The sequence below is a fragment of the Humulus lupulus genome, chromosome 7 (genome assembly GCF_963169125.1).
Source record: "Humulus lupulus chromosome 7, drHumLupu1.1, whole genome shotgun sequence".
In the NCBI taxonomy this organism is placed as follows: domain Eukaryota; kingdom Viridiplantae; phylum Streptophyta; class Magnoliopsida; order Rosales; family Cannabaceae; genus Humulus; species Humulus lupulus.
The window spans coordinates 24,178,284-24,202,108 of record NC_084799.1 but is presented as its reverse complement, the minus strand read 5'-3'; the positions used below and the strand labels follow the sequence as shown (position 1 = coordinate 24,202,108).

At 37.7% G+C, this 23,825-nt stretch overlaps 1 pseudogene; it reads right to left on the bottom strand.

Moving 5' to 3' along the window:
- Nucleotides 1-23,825, bottom strand: part of LOC133790966 (respiratory burst oxidase homolog protein B-like) — a 63,965-nt pseudogene that overhangs the window by 1,085 nt on the left and 39,055 nt on the right.

The window sequence follows — 23,825 nt, the reverse complement described above, 5'->3', positions numbered from 1 at the left end:
AATCATCCAATTACATATATGCTTCTAATTTAAATGAATTTGTATTGTATGCTTCTAAATTATTAGAACTAAATAGTGTTTTCATATGGATGAGTAATTTATGTGTTTTATAATTGAAATATACATGAAAACTATATTTAAAAAGACTCTAAATGATTGGATGGATCTGATCCGATCCAATAAATAACCAGGGGATGCATCCAATGGATGGAACCGATCCAATCCAATTATCCATTGGATCAGATAAGATCGGTTGTAAAAATCAAACATCCAATAGATAATTGGATTGGATCGAATGTGCTTAAATCCATTGGATGTGATCCAATGAACATCCCTAGTCATAGGTGTGTGGAGCATAATTAGGCTAGGATTTAGACTAAATTTTGAATTTTACATAGGTGTCACACTAAGCTTAAGTCAAGTTACCAAATTGAAAATTTGTTGAACCATTTTGAAGATGTTTGCATGGTTATGGGCGTGTAGGCTATAAAGGTGGGTAAGTTGGGACTTTGACTCATTTTTGAATCAAATGGAAGTTATGTGGCATGTTGTGAGAGGTTGTAGCACTTGGAATAGGTAAAAACTAGTGCTGGCTGAAATCTTAGAGTGGGAGGGAGATTTAAAATTTGAAAACTAGTTGAATGAAGGTGGAGAGAATCAAAGAAATGAGTTGAGTTGTGAGCCTATAAATAGAGCCTTTCACCATCATTTTTTCACACAATCAAAGCTTTCAAGCCTCTTCATTTTCGAAAGTCACTCTCCCAAAAAGCTCTAATATTTTGCTCCATAAACACACCCCATAGCCGAAATCACTATAGCCTTTATAGTGCTCAGGATTTCTTTATTCTTCTATTTTCTTAATTAGCCTCAAACACTTGAGCCAATATCAACCATATGCAGCCGAAAGACTAAGCCCTTGTCAAACATTTTATAGCCAAAATAAGTCCAAGTATTGAAGTTCTTGGTGTTTTGTTGGAGATAGGCATTATAGAAGGCTCAGGATTTCAGATGTTTTGGTTCTAGGTTAAATGTATGACTTTTATAAGGTTTAGATATTTTGGAAGTTTAGTTTTATTATAGGTCTCTAATCTTAAAATATTTTATGTTATATGTAAGGTTTTTGGCAATTTTCTATAGCAAAGCAATCTCGCTTTTTCCTCTCATTTTTTCATACTCAAGGTAAGGAAAGTTAGGTAGATTAGTTATAACCTAGTTTTGTCATGTGTATGACCCTAATATTTCAGGTACATTAAGAAGATAAGTGTGGCTAGACCTATGGTGTTTAGAAATGTATGACAGACCTAAGTTGATGTCCGGTAGGCTCGATTGCCAAAATTGTATGACAAACTTAATTATGTTTGATGCTTAATTGCCACCCCTGTATAAACACTTATCTTTTTCTTATATATGTCTTGTTATTATGACCTATGATTATAATCTATTATGACATATGATTATGACTTATCATTATGATCTATGTTATGACATATAATATATTATGATATTGTTTGATTAGGAAATTAGCGTTGTTATGAACACTTGTATGAAATTATGGTATGTTTGTTATAACTATATGAATGTATGTTTGCTTGTATGTATTTTCCTTACTAGGCTTACAAACTCACTCCTTATGATGTTTGTGTGCAGATAATTGAGGTTAGAATGGTCGGCGACGAGTGAGACCTAAGAGCTTAGTAATGTATTCGTGGGGACCATATAGCTGATGATTGATCAATAGGCGTATGATTTTATTTTCCGAAGTGTTTATTTAAAGTTTTTTCTTTTATTTATAATGTTGCTCATTTTATTATGTTAAAGACTACTATTTTATTTTTTGTAAAGACATGAGATCCCTTTGCTTAATCTGATTTTTCTTAAATAAAATAATAATATTTATGTTATGATCCAACATTGTATTGTCGATAATTTTATGAGAAATTAGGACGTTACATATTTATTAACAAACAATTATTATTTGTGCGACATATATATGTATATAGAATTTTTTTAGGTGTGGGTATCACTTTTGCACCTATTGTATGAGCATTTTTTATTTTCGGTACTTGGAGAAATTATAATTTTTTTTGCATGATGGCATACATTATGATTATAACATGCATCTTGCAAATTTTTTAGAAATTTTGAATAATTTACGGTGCCGAAATCAGAATTCAAACACATGCTTTATTTATTTTTTATACTTATGGAAAACATACTGTTTGATCTATTATTTCGACAATGTAAATTTATCTGAATTTTTTAAAAATTGGTGGGATGCATACTAAACCTATCATGTACGCAGTTATACAAAAAACATATTGAGTTATAATTTCTCCAAGTGCCGAAAATAAAAAACGGCCCTACGATAGGAACAAAAGTAATGATGTGTATATGACATGTCATTAGTTCCCTATCAATTAGTATATGACACGTAATTTTAGTTGGAACTTATGAAATATGTATTGGAAATTCCTAGCTTTACGTACGTGTATATTGCTTATATATTGCAAACAAATCCTATTAATAATAAAAATTCATTTAAAAGACTATATATATGCCATGATAAGTTTTGTTTAAACTTATATTTATATATATATATATCTTCTATATAAAAAGTGTCTGGATAATATAAATTTTTTGTTTTAATTTTTTTTTGTTATAAATATTTAATACAAAACTAGATATTTTATAATTATATTAGTATAAATTTAAATATTATAAAATATCATTATTATAATAATATATAATACATATTCTTATTTTTTATTGAAAGTTTTATTATTTATTGTTATCCTAAAAAATTGGAGATCGATGACGTGGCAATAGAGGTGACAAGTGGCAATGCATGGTCCGTAAAAAACACATTAATAATCAATAAACATATTGGCTCATCAGAGTTGTGATAAAGTGATCTGTCTTAGGGGTAGCCCAGTAGGCCATTGAAGAATTTTGATTGGCTTAAGAAATGTCATGACCGACCAGGCATGACCTTGTCCGACCAGTCATGTGTTTGTCCGACCAGTAACGTGTTTGTCTGCCCAGGCATGACCTCGCCTGCCCAGGAACGACTTGCCTGACCAGGCATGAACTTGGCCGATCGGTCATGCCCATGTCCGACCAGATAAGTGCATGTCTGCCCAGTAAAGGTGTGGCCGACCAGACTGAAGGTGATATGGATCAATTAGATAGAGGAGGACTACGTCAAGATTCCCAGAAACGGCTTCAACAAGAATTGGTCTTGGCATATGCGGGAATCTCTCATTTATCCCACAAATTTAGTATACTGTTACATTTTGAATATTGTTGTAATTTAAATATAATGAGAATAATAAATATCCCGATTATGGGGGATATCATCTGTACAATCCTAAGCCTATAAATACAAGGCTTATGACATCATAAATGGGACTTTGGGAATTTTGAACTTTTTATCTGAATTTTCTAGAGAGAGAAAGTACATGTATTTGAGAGAACTTCTGTATTATTTGAATCTATACTGAAGAAACTCAGTTGACTCAGGTTCATCTGATCTTGAGTGTAGACATATAATCACAACTCTAAGTGGATTAGGCTATTACCAACATATTGGGATTGAACCACTATAAAAATTACGTGTGTTATTTACTTTCTTTTCAAAATCGTCTATGTCGTTTATTTCTCTTGAAGGTTTTTGTCGTTTTTGACGTTCACATGTCGTTGGCCAAAAACGCGGTCAACATTTATATTTATGAAGAAAAACATATTTTTTTATTAGTTAATTTAACTTAACTAAATATATATATATATATATTCATATTAATAACAACAAATATTATAAATAAATTATATATATGTGTCATGTGTATATGCAAACAGTATGACTGTGTATAAGAAATTAGACTAACATTTATCTTTTATCAAGAATAAACAAAATTTTTCTCTAATTATAAATGTGTGATTTGAATAATATATATCATTAATGTTTCATACATTAATAAATAATGTAGTTTATGATCTAAAATGTTATCATATATATATATATATTTTGAAAAAATCATAAAAAGTGTTTAGGTTTAATCTTTATTTTAATATGTTTATGTAATTTATATATATAATACTGTTTATTTATTTAAAATTTATATGAAAATTAAAAAAACTTAATAAATATATTTAATATTTAAAAAAAAAAAAAACTAAGCAAATGAACATTGCATATTGCTTGCACTTATATATATATATATATATATCTATTCTATATAAAATGGTGTAGATAACAGAAATTATTGGTTTTCACGGTTTGTTTTGTTAACTTTAACGGAATATTCTAAATATTTAACGAAATATACCTTTAAAACTAATTAAAAATAAATATTTATTAATTATATTAATATAACTTCAAATATTATAAAATATCATTATTATAATAATATTGAATATAAGACTACATATATAATAATTACATTAATATAAATTTAAATGTTATAAAATATCATTATTATAATAACATATAATATAAAACTAGATATTTAATAATTATATTAATATAAATTTAAATGTTATAAAATATTATTATGATAATAATATATAATTCTATTTTTTATTAATTATATTAATATAAATTTAAATATTATAAAATATTATTATAATAATATTTAATACAAGACTAAATATTTATTACATATATTAATATAAATTTAAATATTATAAAATATCATAATTGTTGACCCTCGCTTTAGCCAACTGACACGGAGTCAAAATATGAATGATATAGACGAATATGTATAGATAATAACGTAATGACAAAAGTAAAGAAAACACAGTAATTTATAGTGGTTCGGCCCCAGAATCTGGTAATGACCTACGTCCACTTAGAATGATATTGATATGGGAACAAAAGTGTGATCAGAGAACTTGGGTTCAATGAGTTTCAACACTCCTCATAAACAATACAAGTTTTCACAGATAATTTCTATATCTCTATGATTTCCGGGCTCCAAAAGTCCCTTCCCATGAGCCATCTCCTGCTTTTTATAGGCTCATGGAGGGTTGCCCAATATTGTTACAGATATTATCCCCTGAATCATGGGATATTAAGAAGATTGCATGAAATAAATTCGGGATACATAAGATCTTTCCATAAATGTTGCTTTGCCAGCGGAACCACCGACCAGTCTGGTCGTGGTAAAAACAGGTCTGTCCTGCTTCTGGTGTGTCTCCTGGTCGATACTCTAGCAGACGCTCCAGGTGTCAGCCACGTGTCAAGAGATTATTTGCCACGTCACAAATGCTAATTTATTGGATAACATTTGCCCCCCAAAGTTTATTTACCACGAACAGTAAATAAACTTTGAACGAACGACCCTTCGGTAACCCCTCCTGACGTGTCAGAGCCCTTCGTGCGTTCTTGAAAAAAGCAAACCACTCCTGTCTAATCAAGGCTTTTCAGTTTCCCAGAAACAACTACGACGGCCATTACGCTTCCCCATACTTCGAAAATGGAAAACTAATGATCACGCCTTTTGAACACCAAAGACAAACTTATATAAGGTTACTTGAGGCACTTCTTTCCTTTTTACGCATGTCATCTCTTTGTCGAAAAACCCTAAAAACCAGAGCTTTACTCTCTCCGGCGAACCTTCCTTTGTGCTGTAGGATCAGACGGTGGGCTCATTGACTCCCGAAACTTTCACTTCCATCTTCACGACCACTTTCCTTGGTAAGTTACTCTGAAACTCCATGCTTCTAACCTTTTGTGGTGCATGCTCTTAAATGGTGTACTGTTTGAATCTCTTGGTTTCTGGTTTTTTTTTTTTTTTTTTTTTTTTTGAACGCCTGTAGATAAGATGTCTTTGTAGGCAACGTAGGCTTATGAGTAGGTTTAAAACCCAGGATTAGTGCTTTTTAGGACGTAGGATCGAAGTAGCATTTCGATTTTTTTAAACCAGTTGGAAATAATTTCTTCCCGTTGCGAGGGGAGTCGAAAAAGCTTTTCAGGAAAACTTTTCACTTTCACCCTGTTGGTCCGTTTTTTAAACTGTTTGCGCAGAGAGACTTAGTTAGAATGCTGTTATATAAAGGCTTAGCTTTTATACTTCGACCAGCGTTACTTTAAGAATCTCCTAGATTCCTCTGACCTTGCCTCCCCATTCTTCTGTTTGCAGATTTTAATGCCAGATTTGTGGGGAGGTGAGAGACCCATCGACGACGACCTCCTTGCCCAACTGCTCGAGGGAGAAGAACAACTAGCCGATCGCATCCACCAGATACCCTTCTCACGAGCCTCTTCCAGACCGCACCCTTTTCCTTCAATGGCCCGTTCAAAATCCTCTGGCAAGAAAAGGCCCGAATCTGAAAGTAACCCTTCTCCTTCTGCCCAGCCTGATTCGTAGGCGGGGGCTCCCTCGACCAATGGTCGAGAGAATCTTACTCCTGACCCCAATATCCAAACTAGGGCTCGTCCTCGTCATCGCAATCCGCCTGATGTCGAGTGGTACACTCCTCCAGCCAGTTCGATGACCCTTCGGATGGTCGCGAACTGCTTCAGAAAATACACCCTAACGGGGGTAACCATTACACGTCCTACTGCGGAGCAGAGGGCTAACCGTCCAGGAGGGGCAAACAGCGCCTGGTCCCGGTATCACATTGAAGCGGGGGCTTATCTCCCTCTTCATCCTTTCTTTGTGGGGGTGGCCAATTATTTCGGCGTCGCTCCCTTTCAAATAACCCCTAACGGATATAGGATGTTGGCTGCGCTCTATGTCCTGTACAAACTTAACAAATGGCCAGAACCTTCACCTCATGAGGTTAACTACCTCTTTGACCTTAAGTCCAATCCTCAACACAACGGGACGGGCTTTTTTCACTTCTGTCATCAGGAAACTGGCCGGACGTTTTTGAGTGGCACCACCCACATATCAAACGTGGGACATTACAACAAGGAGTACTTCTTTACCCCGGATATATCCAGCAACAACTTGGCTTTCGCGAGAGGAGGTAAAATTTTGTCTTTGCCTTGGTCGATACTTTATCATAGAGTATTTCCTTTCGTCATTTCTCAAACTCGACTTGCTTTTCAGGCCCCTGGTTGCGCCCGACCCCAACACCAGACATGGTGTCGAGGTCTGACACTCTGGCCAAGATGTCTGCCGCTACCAAATGTGTCAAGACCTTGACACAAGAAAAGAATTTGAGGTCGTCTGGCCTTCTGGCTCCTCGCCATGACAATAGAGGGTCCGAAACGGACGAACCCACTGCCGGGGGGGTTCCCGAGCAGCAACTTCCTGTGCCCTCTCCAAGGAGGAGGCCAACAGGAGTTACGATCAGGGAACCCACGGGCAGCCCTTCTGCAAAAAGGCCTTCTGCTCCCCAAGGCAAGGGGAAAGAAAAGGCCAAAGAACCAGTTGTTGACTTGGAAGAGTCTGCTGATGACAATGGTAACGTTATTTCGCTTTTAAATGGTCTGCCAATCCCCTGTCACATGTTTGACGGGGATGGCAACTTTACATATGCTCCAAATCTAGGGCCAAACTTCTTCATGCCAGAAAATGAGTATATGATTAATAGAGTCAATAGTATAGCGACCAGTAGTTGTAGCTCGGGTATTCACTTTATTATCTTCTTTCTGTTGTATTACTTATTTTCACCTTTTTCTTCCCTTACTAACCTCTTGTGTTTATTTTCATGCAGATATGTCGACTCCCAATATCTTTGACATGTACCAGGCCGAAGAGGAAGAGGAAGTCCCTCAACTTCAACGGAGGTCAAAGAAACGAACTGGTGAAACCAGTCGAGGCCCTTCAGCCAAGAAGAGTCGACCAGAAGACCTTCCTCAGGGCACTCCAACCGGGCAAAGTCCTGCGCCAACTGGGCGAACTCCTACCCCTCCTCCAGCTCCTTCTGAACAGCAAAACACCCCTGCTCGGTCCAATCCTCCACCTGCGCCTGCTAGGGAGCATCTTTCTCGCGAAGAGGCTCATGAGGCCAGGCTCGTGAGCCATACCATTCGATCCGCTAAGGATCGAATTGAACGGATTGGCAGAGGTGAGTGTGTTGGGGCCGCCATGATCCAAGCTGTAGAGCTACCAGTCGATCAGATCCTGAACAGGACTCTGAACGAGATCTCCAGCGTAAGTATTTCTTTGTTTCCCGAGTCTTTGTTTTTTCAGTTCTCGTGATAAGTCTTGACTTCTTTTTCTTTCGTTTACAGGCCTTACTTTCTGCCATTACTGCTCGTACCCGAGCCCAGGCCTACTTTGGGCAGATTGAGGCTAAAGTTCTCGAGAAACATCAGGTGAAGGCGGCTGAGGAGCTTTCGGCTGCTGAAACCAAACATGCTAAGGAGTTGGGGACGGTGGTCCGAGAGCGGGATGCAGCGGTGACCAAACTGTCCGCGGCTGAAGCTGCTAAAGATGTAGCGATTAAGCTGAGGGAAGAGTACCGGTCGTACAATAAAACTCATCTCCGCGAGATCAAGCATCTGGAGGGGGTAGTCAAGTCTAAGGACGAGACTATTGCCACTCTCGAGGGCAAGGTGCAGCAGTCGGAGCTTGACAACTCCAAGAATCTGGAAAAGTACAAGAGGGCGACACTCCGATGTTTCTATAACTTTTGGAAACACAATCAGGGTGCTGACTTTAGCTACCTTTCAGAGGAGGTCAGAGTTGCGGAGTTGGCTCGGTGCGCTGCTCAACTGGCTGAAGAGGGGCGAGAGCTGCGACTCCTGCAACCCCAAGCGTCGTTAGTTTGGACGAAGAAACCATCGAGGAAGAGACTGACCAGGTTGTTGCCCAGGATCCTCCTGCCCCCCATGCCTCTTAATTTATTTAGCTGTTCTTCTTTCTTTTTAAACACACGACCCACGGGTCGCAATGTAAAGACAATAATTTCTTTTTAAACTTTGCTGCACGGGCAGTAAATCTTTTTGTTTGAACAATTACATCCAAGCAGCAATGCTTGCGGTGTAAAAGCTTAACTCTTGGTGTTATAATATTTTTACTTATTATAACGTTTGTCCGTATGACCGAACTTAGCATAGTACTTTGGCATCATATATTTTGAAAAAATACTCTAAGTACTTGAAGCATGCTTTCACTCATTTTGTTCATGTGTTTACATACCTTGAGAGTATGCTTTGCTATCGATGTGCCTTATATGCCCCCCAAGTGATCGAGGAGCTCTTAGGTCCTTGGTCACTTGCCTTGACCATGGCCTGTCCGAACATTCCTGTTCGCGCGGAAAAATGATACTTGTAATACAGCAAAACAACACACATAATGAACAAATACTTGTAAATGTAAATTCACAAAGGTTGGCAAGAACGACTGGCTGAGCACAGTCCCTTATAATTTCGTATTAAAAATGGACTAATCATGTCTTTACGAATGATTCTGAAACAGAATCTTACATATACGAGCAGTTAGCCATACACCGTGGCTAACCCTCTTTGCAAAACTTGTAAAAATTAATGGGAAAATTTGAACAAGCCAGTCCTTTAAGAAGGGTTGTTTATTGATAATACTTGCGCAGGTGTTCTCCATTCCAGTAACGTGGAACGAGATCTCCGTTTAAGCGTGCAAGTTTGTAGGTGCCTGGGTGAAGGACTTCTTCAATCTGGTAAGGTCCTTCCCAGTTAGGTCCGAGCACGCCAGCAGTGGGGTCGCGGGTATTCAAGAAGACTCGTCGTAACACCAAGTCTCCGACATTGAATCTTCTTTCTTTAACTTTGGAGTTAAAGTACCGGGCGACTTTTTGTTGATAAGCAGCAACTCGGAGTTGAGACTTTTCTCGTATCTCATCAATTGAGTCTAAGGACTCCAGTGTTAGCTGGCTGTTTTTCTCTTGATCATACGTTAAACGCCGATGTGAGGGGGGATCTACCTCGACGGGTATCATGGCCTCATACCCATAAGCTAAGGAAAATGGGGTACGCCCTGTGGCTGTTCGATGAGATGTTCTATACGACCAGAGGACTTCCGGTAGTTGTTCTGGCCATGCTCCTTTCGCATCTTCAAGTCTTTTCTTCAGGGTGTCCTTGAGGGTTTTGTTTACAGCTTCGACTTGCCCATTCGCTTGGGGGTGTGCGACTGAAGAAAAGCTCTTGATTACCCCATGCCTTTCGCAGAAATCGGTGAACAGGTTGCTGTCAAATTGGGTTCCGTTGTCTGAAACTATCTTTCTGGGCAAACCATACCGGCACACAATGTTCTTGATGACAAAGTCGAGAACTTTCTTGGTCGTTATGGTTGCGAGTGGTTCATCTTCGACCCATTTTGTAAAGTAATCGACTGCCACAACTGCGTACTTTACTCCTCCTTTTCCTGTCGGTAGTGATCCAATTAAATATATTCCCCATATTGCGAAAGGCCACGGGCTTTGCATCTGCTTTAGCTCGTTTGGAGCTGCTCGTGGGATTTTGGAGAACCTCTGACATTTATCACACCTTCGTACGTACTCCATTGAATCCTCATTCATCGTTGGCCAAAAATAGCCCTGTCGAAGAATTTTTTTCGCCAAACTCTGCCCCCCAGCGTGATCTCCGCAGAAGCCTTCATGCACCTCTTTCATGAGTTCCTTAGCTTTTTCTGATGTAATGCACCTGAGCAGTGGCATTGAATATCCTCTTCGGTACATAACACCGTCGAGCAGTATGTACCTAGCAGCTCGTCTTTGCAGAGTTCTGGCTTTGTTTCTATCTACTGGCAATGTCCCATTTGTCAGATACTCCAGGTAAGGTGCCATCCATGTATCTTCTACTCGAATTTCCATGCTGGCTTCGGCCGCATCAATGCTTGGTTCACTTAATCTCTCTACTGGGACTATGTTCAAGGTGTCAGCATCTTTGGCACTTGCAAGTTTGGCCAAGGCGTCTGCATTCGAATTTTGGTCTCGCAGAATTTGCTGGAGGGTGTATTTTGTAAACTGTGCTAGCAAATCTTTTGTTTTATTAAGGTAGGCCATCATTTTTAACCCTCGCGCTTGATATTCTCCCAAGACTTGATTCACGACCAGCTGAGAGTCGCTGAAAATATCGAGCGCTTTTATGTTCATCTCCCTGGCCATTTTCAGTCCAGCGAGGAGTGCTTCGTATTCCGCCTCATTGTTTGACGCTGCGAAATCAAACCTGATTGCGCAGTGAAATTGATGCCCATCGGGCGTTATCAATATCACTCCCGCTCCAGCGTGAGATTCATTAGATGATCCATCTGTGAATAGTTTCCACGAAGGAGTCTTGTCTTGAGGCATGGGCGCCTCAGGTTTTTCGCACAACTCGTTGCTGGGGAGTTCGGTGAACTCCGCAATAAAATCGGCTAAGGCTTGCCCTTTTATTGCTGCTCGCGGTGAATAAGTCACGTCGAACTGTCCCAATTCGACCGCCCATTTTAACAGTCGTCCAGCCGCCTCAGGTTTTTGGAGGACCTGCCGAAGGGGCTGGTCGGTCAAAACCGTGATAGGATGGGCTTGGAAGTACGGTCGCAACTTTCGGGAGGCTAGAATTTGGCAATATGCTAATCTTTCGATTGGTGGGTATTTTAATTCTGCACCGATCAGCCTTTTGCTGACGTAGTAAACAGCTTTCTGCACGCCTTCTTCATCCCGTATCAGTACCGCACTAGCAGCAACTTCGGTAATCGACAGATAAATATACAAAGTCTCTCCTTCCATTGGTTTTGATAGGATAGGAGGTTGCGACATATGAGCCTTTATTGTCTGGAATGCTTGCTCACAGTCTTCCGTCCATTCAAACTTTTTATTTCCCCTAAGTAGATTGAAGAATGGAACGCACTTGTCAGTTGATTTTGAGATGAATCTACTAAGGGCAGCTATCCTTCCGGTCAGGCTTTGGATATCCTTGATCTTTTCTGGCGACTTCATATCGATCAGGGCTTTTATCTTGTCGGGGTTGGCCTCGATTCCTCTTGAATTCACTATAAATCCCAAAAACTTTCCTGACCCGACTCCAAAGGAACATTTGAGGGGATTCAACTTCATATGGTACTTGTTTAACACATCAAAGCACCTTTGCAAATCCTTCACATGTCCTTCAGCCTTCTTGAGTTCAACTCTCAATTATACTTCCATGCTTACTCCGATCAGCTCCTTGAACATGTGGTTGACCAATCGTTGGTAAGTTGCACCTGCGTTTTTCAGTCCAAAGGGCATTACTTTGTAACAATATAAGCCCGTATCGATCCGAAAGATGGTATGATCCTCATCAGGGGGATGCATGCTGATCTGATTGTAGCCTGAATACGCATCCATGAACGAAAGGGTCTCATGCCCAGCAGTTGCATCGACTAGCTGGTCGATCCTCGGGAGTGGGAAGCAGTCTTTTGGGCAGGCCTTATTGAGGTCTGTAAAATCCACACAGGTCCGCCATTTGCCGTTAGGCTTGGGGACCAACACCGGATTGGAGACCCATGATGGATAAAACGCCACCCTGATGAACCCATTTTCTTTAAGTCTTTCGACTTCTTCTTTCAAGGCTCTTGATCTGTCTTTATCGAGCAGCCTTCTTTTTTGTTGCACCGGTGGAAAGACTTTGTTTATGTTCAGGACATGGCTGATCACCGCAGGATCTATTCCGACCATGTCTTTATGTGACCAGGCGAAAACTCCCTGGTTCTCTTGCAAGAATTCCACCAGCGCCTGTTTCGCGGTAGGTTCTAAATTCTTCCCAATCCTTACGATTCGGGTCGGGTCTTTTTCATCGAGATGGACCTCCTCCAGGTCCTCGACGGGTCCAACATTTTCTTCAAAATCCCCAAAGCGAGGATCCAAATCTATATCCTCACTTTGGGCAACACCCTATTTGGTGATTTTTCCACCTGATTGGGTTTGTCTGTCTTCCGTCATCTGTAATCGTTCTGGAGTAGTGCTCCTCGATGCTCCACTTTTTTCCTTTGTGATCGAGGCGTTATAGCACTCCCTGGCCTCCCTTTGGTTTCCCAAAACGCATCCTACCCCTGCATCCGTTGGGAATTTCATGGCTAGATGCCACATGGAGATGATGGCCCTTAGTTCAACCAGTATGGGTCTTCCAATAACGGCGTTATACGCTGAAGGACAATCGACCACTACAAAAGTGGCGAGTAATGTCCTTGAGGCAGGCGCTGTACCCGTTGTTACTGGGAGTTTGATCATTCCGGCTGGTGCGAGTCCTTCTCCAGAGAAGCCGTATATGGTTTGATTGCAGGGCTCCAAGTCCTTCACGGACAGCTTCATGCGTTCCAGCGTTGATTTATACAGGATATTCACTGAACTCCCTGTATCGACTAGTACTCTTTTTACCATCATATTGGCCATTTGGATATCCACGACCAGCGGATCGGAATGTGGGAACCGGACGTGTTGGGCATCGCCCTCAGAGAAGGTTATCCCGCATTCCTCTGAGCGGGCCTTTTTCGGCACTCGGTCCTCCACAGTCATCATCTCGATGTCCTGGTCGTGGCGCAGAGTTCGAGCATATCGTTCTCTAGCCTTTCCGCTATTTCCAGCGAGGTGTGGGCCTCCACAGATGGTTAAAAGTGTTCCGGCTACGGGGGCAGGCTGTAATGGTGGCGAGCGTTGGCGTGTGGACGTCTGCTCGTTGCCACCTGGAGCTTCTCGTTGGGAAGTTCCCGAGGCCCGTACGTACCTTCTCAAGTGTCCTTGTCTAATGAGGAACTCGATTTCATCTTTTAGCTGGTTGCATTCATTAGTGTCATGTCCATAGCCGTTATGGTAACGACAGAATTTGGTAGTGTCTCTTTTTGAAATGTCTTTTCGAATGGGCCCAGGCTTCTTGTAGGGCACACTAGAGCTTGTGGCCTGGTAAACCTCTCCTCGAGACTCAACGAGGGCAGTGTAGTTAGTGAACCTAGGTTCATAACGATTACCCTTGGCTCGTTTATTGTCGGAGGTGGAAGGCTCATTGTGTTGCCGTTTCCCACCATTCTTGCCATTACCGTTGCCGTTGCCGTTGCCATTTGGTTTGGTGCCATTGGCGGCTTTGGCGGGTTCGGCAGCCTTCTTGCCCTTGTTCGAGGATTTTCCATCATCGGCAATGGCTTCTTCGAGTTTGATATACCGATCAACTCGGTCTAAGAATTCCTGGGTGGTTCTAACCCCATCCTTACGAAGACTTTTCCATAGGGGCGAACGGCGCCTCACTCCCGCGGTTATAGCCATCATTTTTCCTTCGTCCCCGACTGTCTTTGCTCCGGCTGCCGCTCGCATAAAGCGCTGGATGCAATCTTTTAGTGATTCTCCATCTTGCTGGCGGATCTCAACCAGTTGGTTTGCTTCGGTCGGGTGGACACGACCTGCGTAGAACTGTCCGTAGAACTCCCTTACGAACATTTCCCAGGAAACTATGCTTGCAGGTGGGAACTTAAAGAACCATTCCTGCGCGGCTTCAGAAAGTGTTGCAGGAAAGATCCTACACCGAGCGTCTTCGGACACCTTCTGAATGTCCATCTGGATTTCAAACTTATTCACATGCGAGACGGGATCTCCGTATCCATCAAAGTTCGGGAGCGTGGGCATCTTGAACTTGCTGGGAGTCTCTGCGTTGGCTATTCTTTGGATAAATGGAGTGCCTTTTCTTCTATCGTGGTCAATATAAGAGGTCCTTCCTCCGACCAACTGTTGCACAGCCTGATTTAGTGCGTCTATCTGGGCTTGCAACACAGTAGGAATAGCTACGGTCTCTGCTGCTGGGGGGATGTTCTCACCATGCTTCTCTCGACGATCATTGAGTATGTCTCTTAGATCTTCCTCTCTTCTCCGTTGCTCGCTACCTCCGAGCCGGTTGAAGACATTATTTTGCCTGGGTTGCCCCCCAGCATCTTGTCTATTTGGTTGATCATCTTGAGGTATTTGGCTCCTGCTCTTACCTTTATTTCCGTTCCTCCCATCAGCATTGTTCTTGCCTGAGTCAGCCTCGTTGTAGCCATGGCCATTTTTGAACTTTGACTGGCTATGGTAAGACTGGTTGTTCCCTCTATTCCCGTCTCTGGCAGAAACACCCCGAGCGTTAGAGGGTGGCCTGCGCTGGTCGCGATGTCCCCGTGCATTATCATGCTGTTGGGATCCACGGACCGCAGAGCCTAACTCCGAGTCTCTCCTGTTACCAGGAGGGTAGTGACCCCTGTTCGCTTGGTGTGGCCCATCATTCTCGCGGCGTCTACGACTACGAGGCTGTTGCTTGGCCCTATTCTGCCTTTGCTGCGGGGGATTACCTCGAGCAGCGTGGGATGGTGGATCTGCCTCGGGGTCCAGTGGGACGTCGTCATGGGGCATCTGGGGCTGTTCAGGCCTTTGCGGACTTGAAGGATGGACCGGTGGGCTAGGATTGGGACCTCCCTGGGGTGGCCCAGTTTCAGGTTGATTAGGCTGCGAGGCAGGCGCGGCCTGATTTCTGGCCAACAGCAAGGCCGCTTCAAGGGCTGCCATGGCCTCAGTCTGGCGGCGATCCACCTCCGCTTGTCTCTCGCTTAACTCCGCCCTCTGACGATCAAGTTCCTGCTGCTGCCTTGCCATAGCTTCTGCGGCAGTCTCTTGATTGGCTCTCAGACTAGCCAGCTCTTCCTGCAACGTGCCCAAGGTGCTCCTCAAAGTCGCATCGTCCATTTCCTCCTCTTCAAAATCTAGTTTCGGCTCATCTTCCGCCATGCTTGCAGGGGGAGGAGGAGGTGGCAGATTCGACGGTGCAGCGGCGGCGGTCTGAGCAGCTTTCTTCCCTGCTTTCGCCATTAGTTTTATCAACAATGATGAGTCGTCCTCTCAATGAAAGCACCAGAATGTTGACCCTCGCTTTAGCCAACTGACACGGAGTCAAAATATGAATGATATAGACGAATATGTATAGATAATAACGTAATGACAAAAGTAAAGAAAACACAGTAATTTATAGTGGTTCGGCCCCAGAATCTGGTAATGACCTACGTCCACTTAGAATGATATTGATATGGGAACAAAAGTGTGATCAGAGAACTTGGGTTCAATGAGTTTCAACACTCCTCATAAACAATACAAGTTTTCACAGATAATTTCTATATCTCTATGATTTCCGGGCTCCAAAAGTCCCTTCCCATGAGCCATCTCCTGCTTTTTATAGGCTCATGGAGGGTTGCCCAATATTGTTACAGATATTATCCCCTGAATCATGGGATATTCAGAAGATTGCATGAAATAAATTCGGGATACATAAGATCTTTCCATAAATGTTGCTTTGCCAGCGGAACCACCGACCAATCTGGTCGTGGTAAAAACAGGTCTGTCCTGCTTCTGGTGTGTCTCCTGGTCGATACTCTAGCAGACGCTCCAGGTGTCAGCCACGTGTCAAGAGATTATTTGCCACGTCACAAATGCTAATTTATTGGATAACAATAATAATAATATATAATACATAATCTTGATTTTATTAAAAAAATTATAATTTCTCTTCTATATAAATAGTGTGTAGAAATAACAAAAATGATTGGTTTTAACAGTTTTTTTTTTTTCTGTTATCTTTAATGAAGTATTTTTATATTTAACAAAATATATTATTATATTTAACAGTAGATTGTAAACATGACTTAAACTTAAATAACAATAAATAAATAAAATAAAATATGATATTTTTTTAGATATTTTACAATGATAATTATTTAAAAATAATAAAATGATACATTTTATAACTTAATAAAATTTAATTAAATTTAGAGAAAAGCAGAATTAAACATACATAAGTTTATTTATATAATTAAACACCCATACATTTAATAGTGTGTTTTTATTTATTTATTAAAATTTAATTAAACATAATTATATAAAACCATACGTTTTATAACAAATTTAATTAAACCATATATTTTAATAAATTTAAAATCCATGTATAATATTAATATTATATTAAACATATAATATATAATCTCTTATTCTCACAACAAAATTCAAAACTAGAACAAATATAAACTTAAACAAAAATAATTAAATAAATTAAAATAGGATTGTTGACGCCGTTTTTCGTCAACAGATAAAAGAAGAGCACAAAAACAATGAATGACAATGGCCAAACGAAACAAACAAATCAAACACACGGTTTTTTACGTGGTTCAGCAGTTAAATCTGCCTAGTCCACGAGTCTCTGTTATTAATCTTAAGATTATCTCTGAAAAATTCTTTAGTATGAATTCTCCAGAGTTTTCTCTCAAGGATCAGAATTTTCGGTCCTTTACAATAGTGCATGGCCTCTCTATTTATAGAGAAGGCTGCAGAATACTATCCCACATATTTTGGGTAGTTACTCTTTTGTGAATAAAATAAATGGCTTTAAATGCCTATAATCAGATATAAAAGGAAACGTCCCTGAAGACCAGGAAACGCATAACTGACCAAATAATATCCCACAATTCTTGGGGATTTACATTAATAAATGAGGATTACATCTCATATTTATAACACTTGTAAATATTCAAGGTGATTATCGCGTATCTCTAAGGCTTTAGCATCTTAGGTCTCATGTCATTGTTCGAGCTAATGGCATCTCTCGAGATCACGTGTCTTTCGAGATCGTACGTACATCTAGCTCGAGACCCTCGATCCGAAGTCGTCCCCGAAGATGAGTGTGTTCTCGGAGCTACCTTTCGAGATCGAGATCGTTTCGAGCTCATATATTCGAGGTCATATATCGTACTTTGCAGGCTCGATATACAATCCTGGAGCATACTTCAATCCTTACGAGACCATTTGTTGCGAATCCAACTTTCGAGGTCATATTTACCATGGCTCGAAATCTGGGTATAACAAGGATATTTTTAAGACATTTTATGATAATTCAAATAATTAAATCATATTTATTTAAAAATAATAAAGTCATGCATATCATTTTTTTAATCTTATAAATTTGTGTGACAGTTTATTTTTTTTTATCAAGTGACTGTAGTTTTTTTCATTCATTAATTTCACCAAAAAAGTATTGTGAGATACATTAGAAACTAAAAGTAGTTGATGCATGTATACTACTCTACACTATGACTTTTTCTATTCTTATGTTATTTCTATTATTAATTTATTTTTAAGTATTAATTTAATTTATATATGTGTCACATTGCCATGTAAATATATATCTATGTCAATGTTGTGTTTAGATGTCATATATATTGAGATTATTGATATAAATATTTATATATACTATAGATATACTATAGAACTACAATTCATTCTATTATATATATATATATTTTAAAAGTGAACCAATTTTTTTTTAAATTATAGACAATGTTTTGCTCTAATTTTTTTAATACATTTATGTCATTTATTATATTAAACATATTTGATTTATTTTTATGATATTGTTTATTTATTTAATATTTAAATGATAATTAAAAAATATAATAAAAATAATGTTTACAACTTTAGAACTAAGTAAACGTGTATTGCAAGTTGATTCTACCTAATATATATATATATTTATATATATATGGGGACACTCTTAATTGTTACTACCCATGAATAGTTACTTCAATATTAATCATTGAATTAAGATTACTGATCCATATTTATAATTGCTAATTAATATTTTAAAAATAAATTTTGACTTTTTCAAACTTTTAAAAGGGCTACCTGATGATATGTCGATCACATATTTATTAATTAAAGAATAAAAAAATCTTATTTAATATTCATTCTCTATTCCTTCATTCTTGATTCATTCATTTTATCTATTTCATGAGAAAAATTCATTCATTTTGGTTTTAACGGTTTTTTATTTTTTTTTCCGTTAAATTTAACAGAATATTCTATATATATAACTGAATATTCTTATATTTAATCGTAGAATGTAAACATGATTTAAACTTAAATAAATAATTAAAAAAATTAAATATGATATTTTTGAGATATTTTACAATGATAATTATTTAAAAAGAATAAAACCATAAGTTTTATAACTTAGATAAAATTTAATTAAACTTAAACTTAAACTTCACGTCATTAGAATAATATCATATTAAAATATATAATATAATATAATATAATCTACTAGCAACAAACTTCTTTTTTAAAAAAAAAAAAAAACTAGCAACAAACTTAAAATTAAAATCCATGTATAATATTAATATTATATTAAACATATTATATGTTATCACTTGTTGTCACTGCCAAATTCAAAAACTAGAACAAACATAAACTTATACAAAAGTAAATAAATTAATTCATTAAAATATGATATTTTAAAGATATTATATGATAATATAAATAATTAAATTATATTTATTTAAAAATCATACATATCATTTTTTTATCTTATAAATTTGTGTGATAGTTTATTTTTTATGAAGTGATTAAAGCTATTTTTCTTCATTAGAAACTAAAAATAGTTGATGCAACTCTACACTATGACTCTTTCTATTATTATTTTATTCTATTATTAATTAATTTTTAAATATTATTGTAATTTATATATATATATATATCATGTAGCCATGTAAATATATAATATAGGGAGCGACTACAACGCATCCCATTTTTTTGCAACACTGGTGCATCTTTTTTCTATTTCGGCACCGGAATAGTTATAATCCCAAATTTTTTTATATGATGGTGTACATTATAGATATCTAGAACATCCTATAAATTTTCAAGAAATTCTAAATAAATTATGGTACCGAAACAGGGTCTAAACTGTCTGTTGCACGCATGCCTGTTTTCTTATGTACGCGTGTAAAATTTGACAGTTTGACATCTGTTTTCGGCTTCGTAAACTATTCAGAATTTCTTCAAAATTTGCAGGATATTCTAAATACCTACAATGTACACTGTCATATAAAAAAAATTTGGGATTATATCTATCCAGGTGCCGAAATAGAAAAAGGATGCACCGGTGTCAAAAAAAGGGGATGCGTTGTAGTCGCTCCCTATATTATATATTTACATGGCTACATGATATATATAGACTATTTAGGATTTTTACCCCCCAAACTATTACATGTACATTATCGTGCCCCTCGATTTTTTTAGGCCGTTAAAAAATCCCCCCGATCTATTCACAGTCATGTAAATTAGGACTTCCGTCCAATTCCGTTCATTGTAACAGGAGGATGATGTGGCCTTTTTTTACATGATTTGGATATTATAGCCCGCTGACATGGGATGACACGTGGTCTAAAGTGTGAGTTGGACTCCAAATCCAACTTTTTGTCCACATCATGATTTGGATATTTGTCCACATCATGATATTTTAAAAAAGTAATTAAAATATTTTAAAAAAAAATCAAAAGAGGCCCGAAACCCTACTCTCCCATCTTTCCTTTTCCCTTGCTCCTTTTTCCCTAGCCGCTGTGTACACCCATTATGAGCACCTCGCCCCCACCATCATCTCCAACCACTTAATCACCACAATGCCAGTCGCAGCAACCATCTCCACCTCCATGACTATCTTGTCGAACCCAGCCCACAAATCCAAGGTCCCCAACGTCGGCGTTCACCTACACGAAGCCTCCCATCTACCAGCACCCAACACCACCCTGGTGCGATTTTGCACTTCCTTCGAGTAGTACAAATGAACACCTCCAACCACCACCACGACCACCTCACATCCCTGAGCCGAGAGCCCAGGTGCAACCCCTGCATTTTTGTGTTTCTCGCCAACCCCCTGCTTACCAACACCACCGCGGCCCGTCACCCAAAGTCGATCCCATCATCGACATCGCCTCAAATTTGTCATTCAAGACACACACCCAATCATTCTGCAATTTTGACTCATATACCTACTTCAAGAATTTGAGTAAATTCCACAAACTACTTTCTCCTCTGCTTTTATTGTTGTATTATCGACTGTGAGAGTTGAAGAAGAAGAGAAAAAAGAAAAGAAAAAAAGGGAAAAGAAGTGTCGTGAAGAAGGTTGAATAAGAAGAGAAAAATGGGGAGACTGTAGAGAAGAGAACAGTGTCAACGAAAAAAAAAAGTTGGATTTGGAGTCCAACTCACACTTTAGACCACGTGTCATCCCATGTCAGCAGGCTATAATATCCAAATCATGTAAAAAAAGGCCACATCATCCTCCTGTTACAAAAAATGAATGGAATTGGACGGAAGTCCTAATTTACATGACTGTGAATAGATCGGGGAGATTTTTTAACGGCCTAAAAAAATCGGGGGGCACGATAATGCACATGTAATAGTTCAGGGGGTAAAAATCCTAAATAGCCACATATATATATTTAAATTACAATAATATTTAAAAATTAATTAATAATAGAATAAAATAAGAATAGAAAGAGTCATAGTGTAGAGTTGCATCAACTATTTTTAGCTTCTAATGAAGAAAAATAGCCTTAATCACTTCATAAAAAATAAACTATCGCACAAATTTATAAGATAAAGAAAATGATATGTATGACTTTATTATTTTTAAATAAATATAATTTAACTATTTATATTATCATATAATATCTTTAAAATATCATATTTTAATGAATTAATTTATTTATTTTTGTATAAATTTATGTTTGTTTTAGTTTTTGAATTTGGCAGTGACAACAAGAGATAACATATAATATGTTTAATGTAATATTAATATTATACATAGATTTTAAATTTAAGTTTGTTGCTGGTTTTTTTTTTTAAGAAAAAGAAGTTTGTGAATGTTTTGTTTAGATATCAGATATTTAGAGATTATTAATATATATTTATATATATTATAGAACTGTAATTCATTATATTATATATTTAAAAAAAAAAGAATGAATTTTTATTAAAATTATAGATAATATTTTGCCCTAATTTTTTTAATACATTTATGTCATACGTTATATTAAACATATTTTATTTATTTGTATGAAATTGTTTATTTATTTAAAATTTAAATGATAATTAAAAAATATAATAAAAATAATATTTACAACTAAGCAAACAAAGTTGCCTATATACATAGATATTGGGAAATTCTTTTATAGGGGCTTCACTTTAAACCCTATCGGTGTGGCTCTCAGTGTTCTCGACCCATCAACAGTTTTCAGTGCGATTTTTTTTATGACCGTGTATATTGTAGCTATATAGAGCATCCTGCAAATTTTTAGAAAATTCCGAATAGTTTACAGTACCGAAAACTAAGTTCAAACATGTTGTTGCACGCGTGACTAATTTTTTTGATGCTCGTGGAAAACAACATGTTTGAACCTAGTTTTCGGTACTGAAAACTATTCAGAATAATCTAAAAATTTACAAGAATTTCTAAATAGCTACAATATAGATGGTCATAAAAAAAATCGCGCCGAAAACTGTTAGAGGAGTTGAGAAAGTGAAGCCCCTTAGAAGAATTGTCGTCAATATATATATATATATTAGCTATTTTAGTAGTGAAATACGTACCAACTTTTTTATCGACGTTCTTAACTGCTACGTGCTTGAAAACTTTACGCCAATTTGGTTTACCGAAATGGGTTTTGATTCTTGTGTTTGCCACAACATCAATTCCATTAATGTCATGATAAAGATACTGAAGCATAGTGATGAAAGCAGAGCGAGCATCTCCTACTTCATAAACACAGCTCAAATGGTTGTGGAGCTCAATAGCACCACCAATTTCGTTCTCAGCCACCTCATCCATCACACCCTTGAGCCACTCGAACGAGCTTTCTTCCCGATTGACCAAGTATAAATAGGCTTTCTTCGTGGCGAAAGGCTCTATGCTGTTGCTCCTAACTACTCCCCTCTCTTCCTCATCTTCTCTCTCTTTGTATAGCTTTAAGTTGTTAAGCACATCTTTTACAATGCTGATCATTGGAGTGGCGCCAATTCCAAGGCCTATGAGAAGGACAACTTCGTAATTTTTATAGTCCTGTGCTGGCGCACCATACGCGCCATCGATTAGAATCCTTGGCATCCTGCTATATATTTTCCAAGAAGAACGAATGTACTGATCATTCGAGTAAATTTACTCATATAATAAATCAAGGTTAAAAATGTTCGAAAAATATAGCTTATAATATAACTATATATGTATAGTTAGAATTCAAACATTATCTTACTTCTAAAAAATATTTTTTCTTTTTCTTTTTTCAATGTTCTTTCTTTCAATAACTACTCAATTTTTTTTTTTAAATCACCTTTTTATCTTGAGGGACATTTAGACAGAGAAACAGAAAACCAATTTGAACCAGAGAGGATCACAAAGAATGCGAGCTTAGAAAATAAGTAGTGAAAAGTGAGTGAATGCTAATAATAGATGGATATGTGAACCTGCGTGTCATATTGTCTGGATCAATATTGTCAGCTCTTAGGAGACCACTTTCACCACTAGATGGTGGCCGACATACCTACAATAATCTCATGCCACGATTATTCGATTAACAATATATTTATGTGTGTATATGTATAAAAATATGCATATACTGCTAAAAAAATTGACATAGAAAAAGAGACTCATATACCTTTGACAAAATATTTTTGAGCGGTATTGTCCAGTCACCCTTCTTTGTGCTAATATGGACGCTCAAGTAATCGTCTTCAGGAGCAGAAGTAAGTGAAAAAGGATGCCTGATATATAAATATATATATAAGAAATGATCAACACTCAATCATATCAATTACACAATTATTATTAATCATAACAAATTCACGATAATTAGAACAACACCAATAAAGTATATGTAGTTGTCAAGTTTTGTTACAATTACCATTCTAATGGGGATATAGCAGAACAATTCAAGTATATGTATTGCCCACTACTGTATTTAAATCCTTGCGGTTTAGACATGTGTAGTGTTAGAACTTCTCCATTATACACTACAATCTGAAAATAATAAAACCAACCAAGTATCATTTTTTTAATATATACATCTCAAAAAAGAAAGAAACAGATCTAGCATTACATTAGGGAA